General features: G+C 39.9%; 1 non-coding gene across 1 annotated transcript; it reads left to right on the plus strand.

Moving 5' to 3' along the window:
- Window positions 1-12,197: 12,197 nt before the first annotated feature.
- Window positions 12,198-12,304, plus strand: LOC129498986 (U6 spliceosomal RNA). Its single transcript, XR_008662255.1, has one exon. It is a non-coding gene; the product is annotated as a U6 spliceosomal RNA (small nuclear RNA).
- Window positions 12,305-18,604: the final 6,300 nt, after the last annotated feature.

Consider the following 18,604-nt stretch of genomic DNA (forward strand, 5'->3'; position numbering starts at 1 on the left):
TCATTACTAAAGGAAGAGGAAGGAGAAGTTGGCCACAGGTCCAGTCTATTGTGCAAGTTGCTCTGCCATTTGGGTCATAAGATCCAGTAGATCAATGGAGCTTGAAGTGGAAGTGGCAGATAGAGATGCTACTTGTAGTCTTTAGCAAGCATTTTTAAGTGAATCACAAGGCAAACCTTAGGATTTGGGACTAAAGCCCTGCTATCCTTCGTGGAAATTACTCTCCTTTTGAGAAACACCTCTCAGACTGCTACTAGACCTTACTAGATAAAGAATGCCTATCCGTGAGTCACAAGTTACCATGTGACCTGAGCTCAGCAATAAATCATGTCAGTGGATTGTAACCTTGATAGATGTGATCTGATGAAAATGGCTCTGCACTCATGTGATCTTCCAAAATCCCATAACCCCAGTCTAATCATGAGAAAAACATTGGACAAATTACAAATTCCATGATAGGGGCATCCTACAAAATACTTGACTAGTATTTTTCAAAACTGTCAAGGTGATCAAAAACAAGAAAAATCTGAGAAACTATCACAGTCAAGAGGAGCCTAAGGAGATAGATTGACAACTAAGTGTAATGTGTCCTGGATGGGATCCTGGAACAAAACAACAAAACAAAATCCTCCTTCCTTAAAAGAAGTGGAGTAAACTATCACCTTTGTTAATAATAATGTATTGGGGCATCAGGGTGTCTCATCAGTTAAGCATCCAACTCTTGGTTTCTGCTCAGGTCATGATCTCAGGGTCCTGGGATTGAGCCCTGCATCAGGCTCTGCACTTAGCCTGCTTGAAACTCTTTCTCTCTCCTTCTTCCTCTCACCATTTTTGTGCACACACACTCTCTCTATAAAATAAATATTCCAAAAAAATTAATGTAGCAATATTGGTTCATTAACTGTAGTAAATGTACCATACTAATGTAAGATGTTATCAGCAGGGAAAATTGGGTGCAGGGTATATAGAAACTCTGTACTCTCTTCTCCATTTTTCTGTAAATATGAACTATTCAAAAAAATAAAGCCTATTATACAGAAAAAAATCAAATCACATCACAAACTGTTAAACAAAGACTTTCCAAAATAATGAAGAGTGTCTAGTCACATTGTTCTTATTTTGCACTTCAATAGAAAATTTTCAATGTTAATGTTTCATCTTTAACCTTTTTAAACTTCCTATTGTGTATCTTTTATCATAAACATAATAAACAGAGGAACACATACATTTTTAATATATATGTGCACATTGGAGACACTGAGTTTTTTCTGACATCACAGAACTAAATTATTAGAGGGCAAGTATGTTAGACTTAATTCAAAAATTAGAGTTTCTTAAGTCAAAAATCAGAGGAAATTGTAAAAAGTAAACCTATGAACTGTGATATAATTACAACTAGTCTAGTCTTATGTCAAGATGAATAAATAATAATAACAAAAATCTATAAGCCTATACAGTGACATTGCTAGAACAAACCCAGTTAGTTTCTGGCTTGCCCTTTGATTCATTCCTAATTTGATAACTAAAAATTATATGGTGTTGGGGATCCCTGGGTGGCTCAGTGGTTTGGCACCTGCCTTCAACCCAGGGTGTGATTCTGGAGTCCCGAGATTGAGTCTCACGTCAGTCTCCCTGCATGGAGACTGCTTCTCCCTCTGCCTGTGTCTCTGTCTCTCATGAATAAATAAATTAATTAATTAATGTAATAAAAAATTATATGATGACATTATAATCTGTAAGTCCTTATACTTGGTAACTTACATTTTTTAATCACCTTGAATTGATGTAATTACCTCTTCAGCTGCCTTGCCTAAAATAGTTAATTCGTGAAAGATTCCAAGTTCCTTTACTTTGAAAACACCAGCCCGTATTTGTAATAACTTCCCAAGGAACAGGGCCAAACCAATAGAGTGGTTTTTTTCTTAGTTTGATTAATTCTCTGAAAGGAACTTAATTGGATGCATATCCCCCCATTCAATACCACAAACTTACATTTTACAGCAAAGTCAAATTTTGCTCCCATTTTTACTCTATGGAATTTCCCGATGTCACAGCAATAAAAAATATAGATTTCAAGTATTCTGTACATCAATTTCAAAAGTATTAACAGGAAAGGTACTTTTTAGTTTATTCTAGTTTCATAGGTTATATACTTCTCAAACTTGAAAGGAAATATTGTTAGTTTTGCTTAAAAATTAACTACTCTAGGAATAGCCAAATTTTGACAGGCCTTTTTCCAGCCCACCCCCGGATTGTGGGATGCTCATCACTTTAAACAGGATTTGGCAGGGGAAGATACCTACTGTGTCTTGGCAGTTCTGAAACTAGAAGAAATAGCTTTAAATAGAAAAAAATAGGGGAAATAGTTCATTAGAAAAAATATCTTTCAGCAGTATTAATTTACCTGGAAAGCCCCAAAACTGTCCCCAAGAGTTTTCCTGGGAGAAGTATGGGTCATAATGAAATTTATCATGAAAATAAGACTTTCTTTTTTTTTTCGATTTGATAAATTTATTTTTTATTGGTGTTCAATTTGTCAACATACAGAATAACACCCAGTGCTCATCCCGTCAAGTGCCCACCTCAGTGCCCGTCACCCAGTCACCCCCACCCCCCGCCTACCTCCCTTTCTACCACCCTTAGTTCGTTTCCCAGAGTTAGGAGTCTCTCATGTTCTGTCTCCCTTTCTGATATTTCCCACTCATTTTTTCTCCCTTCCCCTTTATTCCCCTTCACTATTTTTTATATTCCCCAAATGAATGAGACCATATAATGTTTGTCCTTCTCCGATTGACTTACTTCACTCAGCATAATACCCTCCAGTTCCATCCACGTCGAAGCAAATGGTGGGTATTTGTCGTTTCTAATGGCTGAGTAATAATCCATTGTATACATAAACCACATCTTTATCCATTCATCCTTCGATGGACACCGAGGCTCCTTCCACAGTTTGGCTATTGTGGACATTGCTGCTATAAACATTGGGGTGCAGGTGTCCCTGCGTTTCATTGCATCTGAATCTTTGGGGTAAATCCCCAGCAGTGCAATTTCTGAGTCGTAGGGCAGACCTATTTTTAACTCTGAGGAACCTCCACACAGTTTTCCAGAGTGGCTGCACCAGTTCACATTCCCACCAACAGTGTAAGAGGGTTCCCTTTTCTCCGCATCCTCTCCAACATTTGTGGTTTCCTGCCTTGTTAATTTTCCCCATTCTCACTGGTGTGAGGTGGTATCTCATTGTGGTTTGGATTTGTGTTTCCCGGATGGCAAGTGATGCAGAGCATTTTTTCATGTGCTTGTTGGCCATGTCTATGTCTTCCTCTGTGAGATTTCTGTTCATGTCTTTTTCCCATTTCATGATTGGATTGTTTGTTTCTTTGGTGTTGAGTTTAATAAGTTCTTTATAGATCTTGGAAACTAGACCTTTATCTGATACGTCATTTGCAAATATCTTCTCCCATTCTGTAGGTTGTCTTTCACTTTTGTTGACTGTATCCTTTGCTGTGCAAAAGCTTCTTATCTTGATGAAGTCCCAATAGTTCATTTCTGCTTTTGTTTCTCTTGCCTTCCTAAATGTATCTTGCAAGAAGTTACTGTGGCCACATTCAAAAAGGGTGTTGCCTGTGTTCTCCTCTAGGATTTTGATGGAATCTTGTCTCACATTTAGATCTTTCATCCATTTTGAGTTTATCTTTGTGTACGGTGCAAGAGAATGGTCTAGTTTCATGCTTCTGCACGTGGATGTCCAATTTTCCCAGCACCATTTATTGAAGAGACTGTCTTTTTTCCAGTGGATAGTCTTTCCTCCTTTGTCGAATATTAGTTCACCATAAAGTTGAGGGTCGACTTCTGGATTCTCTATTCTGTTCCATTGATCTATCATACATAAGGAGATGACAGAATGATGTTATTCAAAGACTTGGGATTCTGAAAATGTTAAACTAGTCATTGGCCTCCAGATAAATAGAATTTCATACTAAATAAATCATCCAGATAGATAATAATCTTAATTTATTTACAGAGCTTCTGAAATGGAATATCATACTCTTACATACCTCAACATCTGCTATGGACTGAAATATACCCCCCCACACACAAATTCATATGTTGAAGCCCTAACTGCCAAAGTGACTATATTTGTGTTACAGCTTAAACATTTGTGCCCCCCATCCATATGGCTAAAATGCCATATGGTATTAGGAGGCAGTTCTTTGGGAGGTAATTAAGATTAATTAAATGAGGTCAGGAGACTGGAGCTTTCCTGAATGAGATTAGTACCTGTTTTAAGGGGACAGGCTTTCATGACTGAAAAATAGACTCTTCAGTAATCCAGATGGTTTCTAAGTCTTTTTTGTTGTTGTTTTTGTTTGTTTGTTTTATTGGAGTTCGATTTGGCAACATATAACACCCAGTGGTCATCCTGTCAGGTGCCCCCCTCAGTGCCCAGTCACCCCATCCCCCCACCCACCTCCCCTTCCACCATCCCTCATTCGTTTCCCAGAGTTAGGTGTCTCTCATGTTCTGTCTCCCTCACTGATATTTCCCACTCATTTTCTCTCCTTTCCCCTTTATTCCCTTTCACTATTTTTTACATTCCCCAAATGAATGAGACCATATAATGTTTGTCCTTCTCTGATTGTAAGTCTTTGTTTGAATAGATTTGAAGAATCTAAAAAGTAAAATATTTTTTAAAATAAAACAAATCGGGATCCCTGGGTGGCGCAGCGGTTTACCGCCTGCCTTTGGCCCAGGGCGTGATCCTGGAGACCCCGGATTGAATCCCACGTCGGGCTCCCGGTGCATGGAGCCTGCTTCTCCCTCTGCCTATGTCTCTGCCTCTCTCTCTCTCTCTCTCTCTCTCTCTCTCTCTCTCTCCTCTGTGTGTGTGTGACTATCATAAATAAATAAAAATTTTTAAAAAAAATAAAATAAAATAAAACAAATCTTTAAAAATAAGATATTCCATGCTCATGGAATATTTAACAACAACAAAAAAATGTCTATGCTACCCAGAGCAATCTACACATTCAATCCAATCTCTATCAAAATACCATCAACATTTTCAAAGAGCTGGAACAAATAATCCTAAAATTTGTATGGAACCAGAAAAGACCCCAAATAGCCAGAGGAATGTTGAAGAGAAAACCAAAGCTGGGGGCATCACAATCCCAGACTTCAAGTTATACTACAAAACTGTGATCATCAAGACAGTGTGGTACCGGCACAAAAACAGACACATAGATCAGTGGAACAGTATAGAGAACCCAGAAATGGACACTGAACTCTCTAGTCAACTAATCTTTGACAAAGCAGGAAAAAAATATCCAAAGGATAAAAAGACAGTCTTCTTTTTTATTTATTTATTTATTTTTATTTTTTATTGGTGTTCAATTTGCCAACATATAGAATAACAGCCAGTGCTCATCCCATCAAATGCCCCCCTCAGTGCCTATCACCCAGTCACCCCCCCCGCCCACCTCCCTTTCAACCACCCCTTGTTGGTTTCCCAGAGTTAGGAGAACAAATGGTGTTGGGAAAATTGGACAGCCACGTGCAGAAAATGAAACTGGACCATTTTCTTATACTATACACAAAAATAAACTCCAAATGGATGAAAGACCTAAATGTGAGACAAAAATCCATCAAAATCCTAGAGGACAACACAGGCAGCAACCTCTTTGACCTCAGCCATAGTAACTTCTTGCTAGACATGTCTCCAAAGGCAAGGAAAACAAAAGCAAAAATGAACTATTGGGACTTCATCAAGATAAAAACCTTTTGCACAGCAAAGGAAATGGTCAACAAAACCAAAAGGCAACCTACAGAATGGGAGAAGATACTTCCAAATGTCTCATCAGATAAAGGGCTAGTATCCAAAAATCTATAAAGAACTTATCAAACTCAACACCCAAAAAACAATCCAATCAAGTCAAGAAATGGGCAGAAGACATGAACAGGCATTTCTCTAAAGAAGACAGACAAATGGCCAACAGACACATGAAAAATGCTCAACATTACTCAGCATCAGGGAAATAAAAATCAAAACCACAATGGATACCATCTCACACCAGTCGGAATGGCTAAAATTAACAAGTTAGGAAATGAGAGATGTTGGCAAGGATGTGGAGAACCCAAAGGGGTTCCCTTTTGCACTGTTGGTGGGAATGCAAGCTGGTGCAGCCACTCTGGAAAACAGTATGGAGGGTCCTCAAAAAATTAAAAATAGAGCTACCTTATGACTCAGCAAATGCAATACTAAGGTATTTACCCAAAGAATACAAACATAGTGATCAGAAGGAGGGTCTGCACCCCATCATTTATAGCAGCAATGACCACAATAGCCAAAATATGGAAAGAGTCCAGATGTCCTGATTGACAGTGATGAATGGTTACAGAATATGTGGTATATGTATACAATGGAATATTGCTCAGCCATAAAATGAATGAAATCTTTCCACTTACAATAATGTAAATGGAACTAGAGAGTACTATGCTAAGCAAAATAAGTAAATCAGAGAAAAACAATTGTCATATGATTTTGCTCAGTGGTTTAGCATCTGCCTTTGGCTCAGGTTGTGATCCCAGGGTCCTGGGATGGAGTCCCACATCAGGCTCTCCATAGGGAGCCTGCTTCTCCCTTTACCTATGTCTCTGCCTCTCTCTGCGTGTCTCTCATGAATAAATAAATAAAATCTTGAAAAAAAAAAAACAAAAAGAAACAAAATAGGATTATAGGGGAAGGGAGGGAAAAATAAAATAAAATGAAATCAGAGACAGAGACAAACCATAAGAGACTTAAATTGAGGGTTGCTTGAGGGGAGGTGGTTGGGGGGATTGGGGAATTGGGTGATGGACATTAAAGAGGGCACTTGATGTAATGAACACTGGGTATTATATGCAATTGATGAATCACTAAGCTCTACTTCTGAAACTAATAATACACAATATGTTAATTAATTGAATTTAAATAAATAAAATACTTAATGAGAGATTGCTGATACTTTTGGCATGCAATTGAGAAGCTGAAAGAATTTAATGATTTTGTTATGACAGAAATCCATTTTCATCTATCTATGAAAACAGTGTTTCTCAGTGCTTATATCTGTAAAACCTGAAACTAGGAATAGAACTGAGATTAAATCCTGTCTCTTCCTAACAATAAATAACATTCACTGATAGATTTTGAAAGGGATATATCAATAGAATTTTACTAAGGATGTGTAATAATTATCAAACTTCACAATGTATTGTAATCAAATTTTTACTATTAATAATTATAAGTATAGTTAAGACTTTCAAGTAATTTTTTTAATTTTAAGATTTAAAAAATCTTAAAAGATTTTATTTATTCATTCATGAGAGACACAGAGAGAGAGAGAAAGTCAGAGACACAGGCAGAGGGAGAAGCAAGCTCCATGCAGGGAGCCCGATGTGGGACTCAATCCCAGGACTCCAGGATCATGCCCTGAGTGGAAGGCAGACACTTAACCTCTGAGCCACCCAGGTGTCCCTTAATTAAAAGTAATTTTAAATAATAAAAGGCTTTCAAACACAAAAATATGCTGCGTTAAAGTTCTGGGAAAGGAGAATGGAAATGAGATTCCAGTAGGAAAAGGGAATGATGTAAAATCACAGTATTTTTTTAATAAATGAGAATGAATTTCTAATAAATACATTACTTAGATTCCATTGCAAACTTGAGTTATGTGATGATCTTATTATAAAATATCAGTAATGAGGGACACCTGGGTGGCTCAGTGGTTGAGCATCTGCCTTTGGTCCAGGGCGTGATCCTGGAGTCCCGGGATCGAGTCCCACATCAGGCTCCCTGCGTGGAGCCTGTTTCTCTCTCTGCCTGTGTCTCTGCCTCTCTCTCTGTGTGTCTCTCATGAATAAATAAATAAAGTCTTTTAAAAAAATAAATAAAATAAAATATCAGTAATAATTTATAATACAGTGGAAATTATATCCTTTAAAACTAAATTTCTCATGGGAAATTTTAATGTCAATTTTCAAATGTGGAAATGGTTTCAGACTTTTTCCAAAACTCTTTTGCAGGGGTAGGTGGGCAAAAATATTCAGATGGCTGCCTTAGATGGCAACTAGTCAAAATCCCTTCATTTAATATATGTGGCAACTGAGGACCAGAAGTTCTTGTCTTGAACCAGAACCCAAGGCCACATTCATCAGTGGCTCCATCTCCCATGCAGAGAAGGCCCATGGGGTTCTGTGAGAAAGTCACGTTTCTCAGTGATGAGGGACCTCAAAGCAAGAGGTCATCCTTCTGAAATGTATTTGTCTCAGAAATACATCTGCAGTACCCTGTCAGTGCTAGTCCCACCCATTGTCAGGATCCCTTTAAAGCAATTACTTACTAGTATGAGCTAGTCATACATCTATCCTAGCAACTTGGTTCGTGTTTTATCTAATTACTGATTTCCCTAACCAAGCTTGAAGCACCTTGAGGGAAGTAGGTATTGTCTTACTTAGCTTGGGGTGGGCTCCCTTAAAAACTAACAAACGGGGGCACCTGGATGGCTCAGTTTCGGTTCAGGTCATGATCTGAGGGTTGTGAGATTGAGCCCTGTGTTGGACTTCACAAGGTCATAATTTCTGTGTTGTGGAATGAAGTAGTTCACTGAACTGGTCTAGTCCTCAGGGCAATTAAGAAACCAGGTTAAGAAATCTACCTGGTAGGGAGAGAGAAATATTAGGTGTTTTAATAGCTATTTTCTTGCAAAATTAATTACTTGCAGTTTCCTTAAATAAATTATTTTTCAGAATATTTATAGCCTCGGGACACATGTCTGGCTCAATCAGTAGAGCATGCATATGACTTTTTTCTTCTTTTTTTTTTTTTTTTTTTGCATATGACTTTTAATTTCGGGGAGGTGAGGTAAGCCCCACATAGGGGATGGGCATGCTTAAAAATATATGTGTGTATTTATAGTCAAAGCTTTGTGGGTAAGTCCATATACGGACACTAGGTGGCACTATAAGAACCGCTGCTGGACCAGTTCCTGACCATCCAACAGTTGGTCCCCGCCATTTATTTACAGCCTGAACACTTTTAGCAAAGAATTGGATGGAAAAAAAAAAAAAAAAAACATAGAGAAATGTTCTTCGCTGTCTAGATAGAGTCTATACGTTTTCTTTCTAAGGGATTGAACTCCTACCATAACTAGTATGTAGAGAAACAAGTTTCTCACAGAAAACTACAGCTAGCATGGATCAGGTCAGGATACAATCTGAATCCCAGTGCTGATGCTTAACAGCTGGTTTTTGGGGAGAAAGTGTATTTCCTGCCCTGTGTGCCTCCCATGGGACCGCTAGGAGGACCGTATGAGAATGGCCACGCTCTACAATTAAAAACCAAAGTTCTTTCTGGGGAGGCTCCTGCCTTGCATCAGCTCTGGGTCTTTTCTCCTCTGACCCCTTGCAGATTCTTCATCAACTCCAAGATCACTCTCAAACATTTATGAAGGACTTCAACATCAGATACCTTCATCTCAACATTCCCTTGGAAAAACGACTAAAACTCACAGCTCAGAGTGGCCGCCCCACCAATGGTGGCCAACTTCTCTTCAGCAACTTTGTCCAATGGCTACACCCTAGACCTTGTCATCATCTGGAAGTAAAGCCCATTAGACTTGTCAACCTCACACTCCACTCTCTGGCAGAAGTCACCCCTTGCTCATTAATGTCACTGGGACTTCCAGCTCCTTCATCCCCCTCTTCCTCTCCTGTTTATCAGTTTCCCTTTCTCTATCCACAGAACCCCTTTCTCTTCTTGCCTCTGTGTTTGCAGTGAGAAGCTACTCACTCATCAACTCCTACAACTGCCCCCCACCACTCCTCTGGGTCCCCCACCTGGACCATTGTGGCTCTTCCAGGCAATGCAGAGCACCTAGGGGAGTGAGCACAGACAAAGAATTAAATTACTACTGACAAAGAGCTGTGTAGCTCTGAGCACATTATTCATCCCTCGGAGCACCAGACTTGTGTATATTAAAGGGATGAGAACATCTATTCATAGAATTAAGAGAGGTAACAGGTAAAACAAGATTTTTTTTTGAAATATATTTTCATGCTTTTATCTTTAGCACTTTTTATATCTGTGCTCTTCCCTGCATCCAGAGGTACCTACCCAGAGGGCATGTGGATGAACGGGTGGACCAGGATTATTAGAGTGCAAATGGCTGCACAGTGTAGTTTACTTCTAAAACAGGTAACTGAGATGCAAAATCAAAAGCCCCAAGAAAGTGGGACTTAGAGATTATGCCAAAACATAGCTTGAAAAGACAATAGGAAAGAGCTGGGTGTACCTGCACCTTATTCACCAACCATCCATGAAGAGGAGCCTGAGCAGGACCAGCCCTCAGAGAAAATGGGTGAGGACAGGAGAGGAGCTGGGTTTGTTGCTTTTCAAGAGCCCAACACTCACCCAAGCGGAAAACCATGAAAGCTATCTGGGGCTGGGGACCTGGAAGGAAAATCCATAGAGTAGATTAAGTCCTTTAAGTCCTTAACTCAGCTCTGCAAAACCATTATTACCCACATTAAAACATCACCACAAGAGTATTATCGGCCCATTTCACAGAACAGGAAAGTAAACAACAGAGTCAAGATTCTAACCCAGGTCAGCTAGCCTCAAATAGCTAGCCCATGCCCTCAACCATCATACCACATGGCCTTTCAAAACACATCAGTTCCCTACACTCACCCAATCCCTAGTCTGCTAAATGTCAGGTCTAAGAAGCCCTGTCAGAAAAGTACTATGGGTTTCACGCTATTACTAGTTAACATCTAAACTCAGCTGGGCCTCTGTTCTGTTCTGCCACTTGTTTGTTCTCAGTCCACTTCCTTCCCCAAATCCTGCAGTGGCCCCTAAGCACCCCTTTCCTCCCCGCACCCTCCCCATGTTTAGCAATGAGCTGGCCTGTGACTCACAGAGAAAACCAGCGTCATTCAAGAAAGCCTCCATGATGGGCAGCCCAGGTGGCTCAGCGGTTTAGCACCGCCTTCAGCCCAGGGTGTGATCCTGGAGACCCAGGATTGAGTCCCACCTCAGGCTCCTTGCAGGGAGCCTGCTTCTCCCTCTGCCTGTCTCTGCCTCTCTCTCTGTGTTTTTCATGAATAAATAAATAAAATCTTTTTTAAAAAAAAGAAAGACTCTCCAGGCACCTGGGTGGCACAGTCAATTGAGCATCTGACTCTTGATTTCTGCTCAGGTCTGATCTCAAGGGTCGTGAGATCGAGACCTGTGTTGGGCTCCATGCTCAGTGGGGAGTCTGGTTGGATTCTTTCTTCCCCTGTCCCCTCCCCAATCTCTCTCAAATTTAAAAAAAAAAAAAAAAGACACACTCAGCTTCTCTCCTTCCCTCGACTAAATTAACCATCAACTTCACCTTCTCATCCTCCTTTCCAGCCTATTTCTGAGGCAGATGTGTCTGTCTCACACCATTCCCTCTCTTGTCCTTGCAACTCCTCCAGGATTTCCACTGAGGGTCTCTTTCCAATGCCTCCAACCTCTTCTCTCTGCCAGTTCTTTCTCTCAGCCTATGAACAAAGTAGGGTCTTTCCTTCCCTTCATGTCTTCCCCATCTTTAATGTCGACATCAGGAACTTCCAAATCCAGGCCTGCAACTCCAAGAAGTGATGAAATTTCACTAATTCATGAAGAAAAAAGAGAGAATGAGAAACAAGGATAAAAAGGATTTTCTCAGTAAATTGAAGTAATTAAATTTAAGCAATTTTCTTTTATTCTGACATTTATTTTTATTTTTATTTTTTATTTATTTATGATAGTCACACAGAGAGAGAGAGAGAGAGAGAGGCAGAGACACAGGCAGAGGGAGAAGCAGGCTCCATGCAGGGAGCCCGATGTGGGATTCGATCCCGGGTCTCCAGGATCGCGCCCTGGGCCAAAGGCAGGCACCAAACTGCTGCGCCACATGGCGCAGGGTGCGCCACAGGGATCCCTGTGTGGTGCCTTTTATTTATTTTTAAGATTTTATTTATTTATTCATAAAGATACAGAGAGAGAAACAGAGACATAGGCAGAGGAAGAAGCAGGCTCCAAGCTGGATGCAGACCTCGATTCTAGGACCCTGGGATCATAACCTAAGCCAAAAACAGACGCTCAACCACTGAGCCACTCAAGTTCCTGCTACGGTGTCTTTTAAAAGTGTGAAGACGTGCTCGCTTCAGCAGCACATATACTAAAATTGGAACGATACAGAGAAGATTAGCATGGCCCCTGCGCAAGGATGACACGCAAATTCGTGAAGCATTCCATATTAAAAAAAATAAAAAATAAAAAATAAAATAAAATAAAAGTGTGAAGACTGCATGCTCAAGAAAAAAAATCCTCCTTAATATTTCTTGCAGAGCTGGTTTAGTGGTCACATATTCATCCAGTTTCTGCCTTTATCTCTCCTATTCTGATGAGAGCCTTGCTTGATAGAGTATTCTTGGCTGCATGTTCTTCTCATTTAGGACCCTGAATATATCCTGCCAGCCCTTTCTGGCCTGCCAGGTCTCTGTGGAGAGGTCTGCTGTTAATCTAATACTTCTCCCCATATAAATTAGGGATCTCTTGTTTCTTGCTGTTTTAAGGATCTTCTCTTTATCTTTGGAATTTGCAAGTTTCACTATCAAATGTTGGGGTGTTGAATGGTTTTTATTGATTTTAGGGGAGGACCTCTCTATCTCCTGGATCTGAATGCCTGCTTCCCTCCTCAAGTTAGGGAAGTTCTCAGCTATGATTAGTTCAAATACACTTTCTGGCCCTTTGTCCTTCTCAGCGTTTTCTGGAACCCCAATTAAATGCAGATTCTTCCTTCTGAGGCTGTCATTTATTTCCCTTAACCTTTCCTCTTGGTCTTTTTTTTTTTTTAATTTCCATCTCCCTCATTTGATTTTTTTAAAAGATTTATTTATTTATTCATGAGAATACACACACAGAGAGAGAGAGAGAGAGAGAGAGAGAGAGAGGCAGAGACACAGGCAGAGGGAGAAGCAGGCTCCATGCAGGGAGCCCGAGGTGGAACTCGATCCCTGGTCTCCAGGATCACACTCTTGGCTGAAGGTGGCACTAAACCCCCCGGGCTGCCCTCCTCTTGGTCTTTTAATTGTTTTTCTCTTTTTTCCTCAGCTTCCTTCCTTGCCATCAACTTGTCTTGTATGTCACTCACTCGCTCTTCTACCTCATTAACCCTCATTATTAGGACCTCCAGTTTGGATTGCATCTCATTTAATTGATTTTTAATTTCAGCCTGATGAGATCTCAATTCTTCAGTAAAAATGTCTCTAGAGTCCTTTATGCTTTTATCCAGAGCCACCAGTAGCTTTGTAATTTTGCTTCTGAATTGGCTTTCTGACATTGAATTATAATTCATATTCTGTAACTGTGCGGCAGAGAGTACTGTTTCTGATTCTTTCTTTTGGAGAACTTTCCATCTGAACACGACTGAATACACATTCTTCTCAAGTGTACATGGAACTTTTTCCAGAATAGACCGCATACTGGGTCATAAATCAGGTCTCAACAGATACCAAAAGATTGGAATTGTCCCCTGTATATTTTCAGACCACAATACTTTGAAACTAGAACTCAAAAACAAGAAGAAATTGGGAAGACACTCAAACACATGGAGGTTAAAGGGCATCCTACTAAAAAAAGATGAATGTGTCAACCAGGATATTAGAGAAGAATTAAAAAGATTCATGGAAACTAATGAGAATGAAGATACAACCGTTCAAAATCTTTGGGATACCGCAAAAGCAGTCCTAAGAGGGAAATACATCGCAATACAAGCATCTCTCCAAAAGTTGGAAAAAAACTCAAATACACTAGCTAAAGGAACTGGAGAAAGAAAAGCAAGTAAAACCTACACCAAGCAGAAGAAGAGATTTAATAAAGATTCGAGCAGAGCTCAATGAAATAGAGAACAGAAGAACTGTAGAACAGATCAACAAAACCAGGAGTTGGTTCTTTGAAAGAATTAATAAGATAGATAAAGCCCTAGCCAGCCTTATTAAAAACAAAAGAAAAAAGACTCAAATTAATAAAATCATCAATGAAAGAGATCACCACCAATACCAAGGAAATACAGACGATTTTTAAAAACATATTTTGAGCAGCTATATGCCAACAAATTAGGCAATTTAGAAGAAATAGAGGCATTTCTGGAAAACCACAAATTACTAAAATGGGAACAGGAAGAAATAGAAAACCTGAATAGTTCATAACCAGTGAGGAAATTGAAGCAGTCATCAAAAACCTCCCAAGACAGAAAAATCCAGGGCCAGATGGCTTCCCAGGGGAATTCTATCAAACCTTTAAAGGAGAAATAACACCTATTCTACTAAAGCTGTTCCACAGGATAGAAAGGGATGGGATACTTCCAAACTCGTTTTATGAGGCCAGCATCACTTTGATTCGAAAACCAGGCAAAGCCCCACCAAAAAGGAGAATTATAGACCAATATCCCTGATGAACACAGATGCAAAAATTCTCAACAAGATACTAGCCAATAGGATCCAATAGTACATTAAGAAGATTATTCACCATGACCAAGTGGGATTTATCCCTGGGATGCAAGGCTGCTTCAACACTCGTAAAGCAATCAATGTGATATGTGATAGATCATATCAACAAGAGAAAACACAAGAACCATATGATCCTCTCAATAGATGCAGAGAAAGCACTTTTTAAAAAAGATTTTATTTATTTATGCATGAGAGACACACAGAGAGAGGCAGAGACACAGGCAAAGGGAGAAGCAGGCTCCCTGCAGGGAGCCTGACTCAGGACTCGATCCTGGGTCTCCAGGATCACACCCTGGGCTAAAGGCGGCGCTAAACTGCTGAGCCACCCAGGCTGCCCCAGAGAAAGCATTTGACAAAATACAGCATCCATTCCTGATCCAAACTCTTCAGAGTGTAGGGAGAGAGGGAACATTCCTCAGCATCTTAAAAACCATCTACAAAAAGCCCACAGCAAATATCATTCTCAATGGGGAAACACTGGGAGCCTTTCCCCCAAGATCAGGAACAAAACAGGGATGTCCACTCTCACCACTGCTATTCAACATTCAACTTCTAGGCTAGAAGTCCTAGCCTCAACAATCAGGCAACAAAAAGAAATAAAAGGCATTTAATTGGCAAAGAAGAATTCAAACTCTCCCTCTTACCAGATGACATGATACTGTACATAGAAAACCCAAAAGACTCCACCCCAAGAATGCTAGAACTCATACAGTAATTCAGCAGTGCGGCAGGATGCAAAATCAATGCCCAGAAGTCAGTGGAATTTCTATACACTAACAATAAGACTGAAGAATGAGAAATTAAGGAGTCAATCCCATTTACAATTGCACTCAATACCATAAGATACCTAGGAATAAACCAAACCAAAGAGGTAAAGGATGTATACCCTAAAAACTACAGAACACTCCCAAAAGAAATTGAGGAAGACACAAAGAGATGGAAAAATATTCCATGCTCATAGATTGGAAGAATTAATATTGTGAAGATGTCAATGCTACCCAGGGCAATGTACACATTCAATGCAATCCCTATCAAAATACCATGGACTTTCTTCAGAGAGTTGGAACAAATCATCTTAAGATTTGTGTGGAATCAGAAAAGACCCACAAAGCTGTGATCATCAAGACAGTGTGGTACTGGCACAAAAACAGACACATAGATCAATGGAACAGAATAGAGAATCCAGAAATGAGCCTTCAACTCCATGGTCAACTAATATTTGACAAAGCAGTAAAGACTATCCACTGGATAAAAGACAGTCTCTTCAATAAATGGTGCTGGGAAAATTGGACATCCACGTGCAGAAGCATGAAACTAGACCATTCTCTTACAGCAGACACAAAGATAAACTCAAAATGGATGAAAGATCTAAATGTGAGGCAAGAATCCATCAAAATCCTAGAGGAGAACACAGGGAACACCCTTTTTAACTTGGCCACAGCAACTTCTTGCAAGATACATCTATGAAGGCAAGGGAAACAAAAGCAAAAATGAATTATTGGTACTTCATCAAGATAAAAAGCTTCTGCACAGCCCAAGAAACAGTCAACAAAATTAAAAGACAACCTACAGAATGGGAGAAGATATTTGCACATGACCTATCAGATAAAGGACTAGTATCCAAGATCTATAAAGACTTATTAAACTCAACACCAAAGAAACAAACAATCCAATCATGAAATGGGCAAAAGATTTGGACAAAAATCTCACAGAGGAAGACACAGACATGGCCAACAAGCACATGATAAAATGCTCTGCATCACTTGCCATCAGGGAACTACAAATAAAACCACAATAAGATACCACCTCACACCAGTGAGAATGGGGAAAATTAACAAGGCAGGAAACCACAAGTTTTGGAGAGGATGTGGAGAAAGGGGAACCCTCTTGCACTGTTGGTAGGAATGTGAACTGGTACAGCCACTCTGGAAAACTGTGGAGGTTCCTCAAAGAGTTAAAAATAGATCTGCCCAATGACCCAACAGTTGCACTGCTGGGGATTTACCCCAAAGATACAGATGCAGTGAAAGACCAAGACACCTGCACCCCAATGTTTATAGCAGCAATGTCCACAATAGCCAAACTGTGGAAGGAGCCTCGGTGTCCATCGAAAGATGAATGGATAAAGAAGATGTGGCCTATATATACAATGGGATAGTACTCAGCCATCAGAAAGGATGAATACCCACCATTTGCTTCAACGGGTTTGGAACTGGAGGGTATTATGCTGAGTGAAGTAAGTCAATCGGAGAAGGACAGTCATCATATGGTTTTACTCATATGAGGAATATAAGAAGTAATGAAAGGAATTATGGGGGAAAGGAGGGGAACTGAGTGGGAAAAATTAGAGGGAGACAAACCATCAGACTCCTATCTCTGGGAAACAAACAAGGAGTAGTGGAAGGGGAGGTGGGCTGGGGGATAGGGTAACTGGGTGATGGGCACTGAGGGGGGCACTTGATGGGATGAGTACTGGGTATTATTCTATATGTTGGCAAATTGAACTCCAATTAAAAATATATATAAAGAATAATTTTAAAAAGGGAAAAATCCCGTTTGCTGTGTTGAGATATTGAGCCTGGGGCGGGGGGGAGGAGTTATTCTTACTCATTATCTATCCCAGTTGTACTCAAACTTTTTATCTTTGAACATCTCTATAGTCTTTACACTCTTAAAGACAATCAAGAACATCATTTCAGGTGTACAATATAATGATCCACACTTGTATACCTTACTCAGTGCTCGAGATGAGTGTTCTAATCTCCTTTATCTGTTTCTCCCCTCCCCCATATGCCTCCCCTGTGCAACCACCAGTTTGTTTTCTGTGTTCTTGACACTCTGGCGTCTAGGACCTTGCATGCCCAGGCTAGCTAATCTCTAGAGATAACAAGCTACTCCCCTGTGAGCTCACCTTTCACATGCAAACTAAGCAATCCAAAATCTATACCATGTCCCCACCTTTATCAGGCTTTCACAGAGTTCTTACATTTGGACTAATATTCCCTTTTCCTAATCCCCCCAGGGCCAGATACTGGACCACACAGGATGGTCCCTCCACCCCTAGAGGTTACTGAATTTATTCAAACTAACCAATCCTACACCTGTTTACCCTGACTCACCTGTTCCAAAGGAACACAGTAAAGGTTCTCACCTATGCTTTCCCCTCCCTCCTGCCTCCTGACTCTGGTGCTTCTCCTGTGGCCTCATATGCCAAGGCATGCCTCCCACTCTTGGGACCAAACCATCCCTTCAATGACAGTCATCTTCTGATCTGTTGGCCTGACTATACCCAAATGATGATTAAACCTACATTTAAAAAGAGGACCTCAAAAAAATAAATAAATAAAATAAAAAATAAAAAGAGGACCTCAATGAGCTTTTGGTTATGTAGCTTCTATATACTGATATTTATTGTTTTAGATATTAAAATTGATAGATTTTGAAAATATGTACTATTCTTTTGAAAAATAAATGTATTATACATTAGCATAACATCTTAATGAAGAATAACTCTATTTTCAATAAAATATGATGAGAAGAGTAACATTGTTTTAATGTCTGCAAATCTCTTTAATGTCTGGCTTAAGAGAATGGAACTTCTGGTTTCAAACAGCTACAATACCATACTCTGGAAAACTTTATAATACACCAATGAGGAATTGAGAACGAAAAAGGCAAAAGACACTTTGGTACTTAAAAACTGATCTTGAAATTGGTTTTGACCTCATAGACCCATTGAAAGGGTCTCCAGGCCACATTTTGAGAATGCTAATCTAAATGATCTTCATTAATACAGACAAGTGTTTGAGCTTCTGAAATTTGCACATTAAAGGGGTATTTACTGATTAAAAGTTTAAAGTAAAATTGTCCTCTACATTGATTATGGTCATAGTCTTTTTTTTATACTTTTTTTTAAAGATTTTATTTATTCATGAGACACACACACAGAGAGAGAGAGAGAGAGAGAGAGACAGGCAGAGGGAGAAGCAGGCTCCATGCAGGGAACCCGATGTGGGACTGGATCCTGGGACTCCAGGATCACACCCTGGGC

Source organism: Nyctereutes procyonoides, unplaced genomic scaffold, assembly GCF_905146905.1.
Source record: "Nyctereutes procyonoides isolate TBG_1078 unplaced genomic scaffold, NYPRO_anot_genome, whole genome shotgun sequence".
In the NCBI taxonomy this organism is placed as follows: Eukaryota; Metazoa; Chordata; class Mammalia; order Carnivora; family Canidae; genus Nyctereutes; species Nyctereutes procyonoides.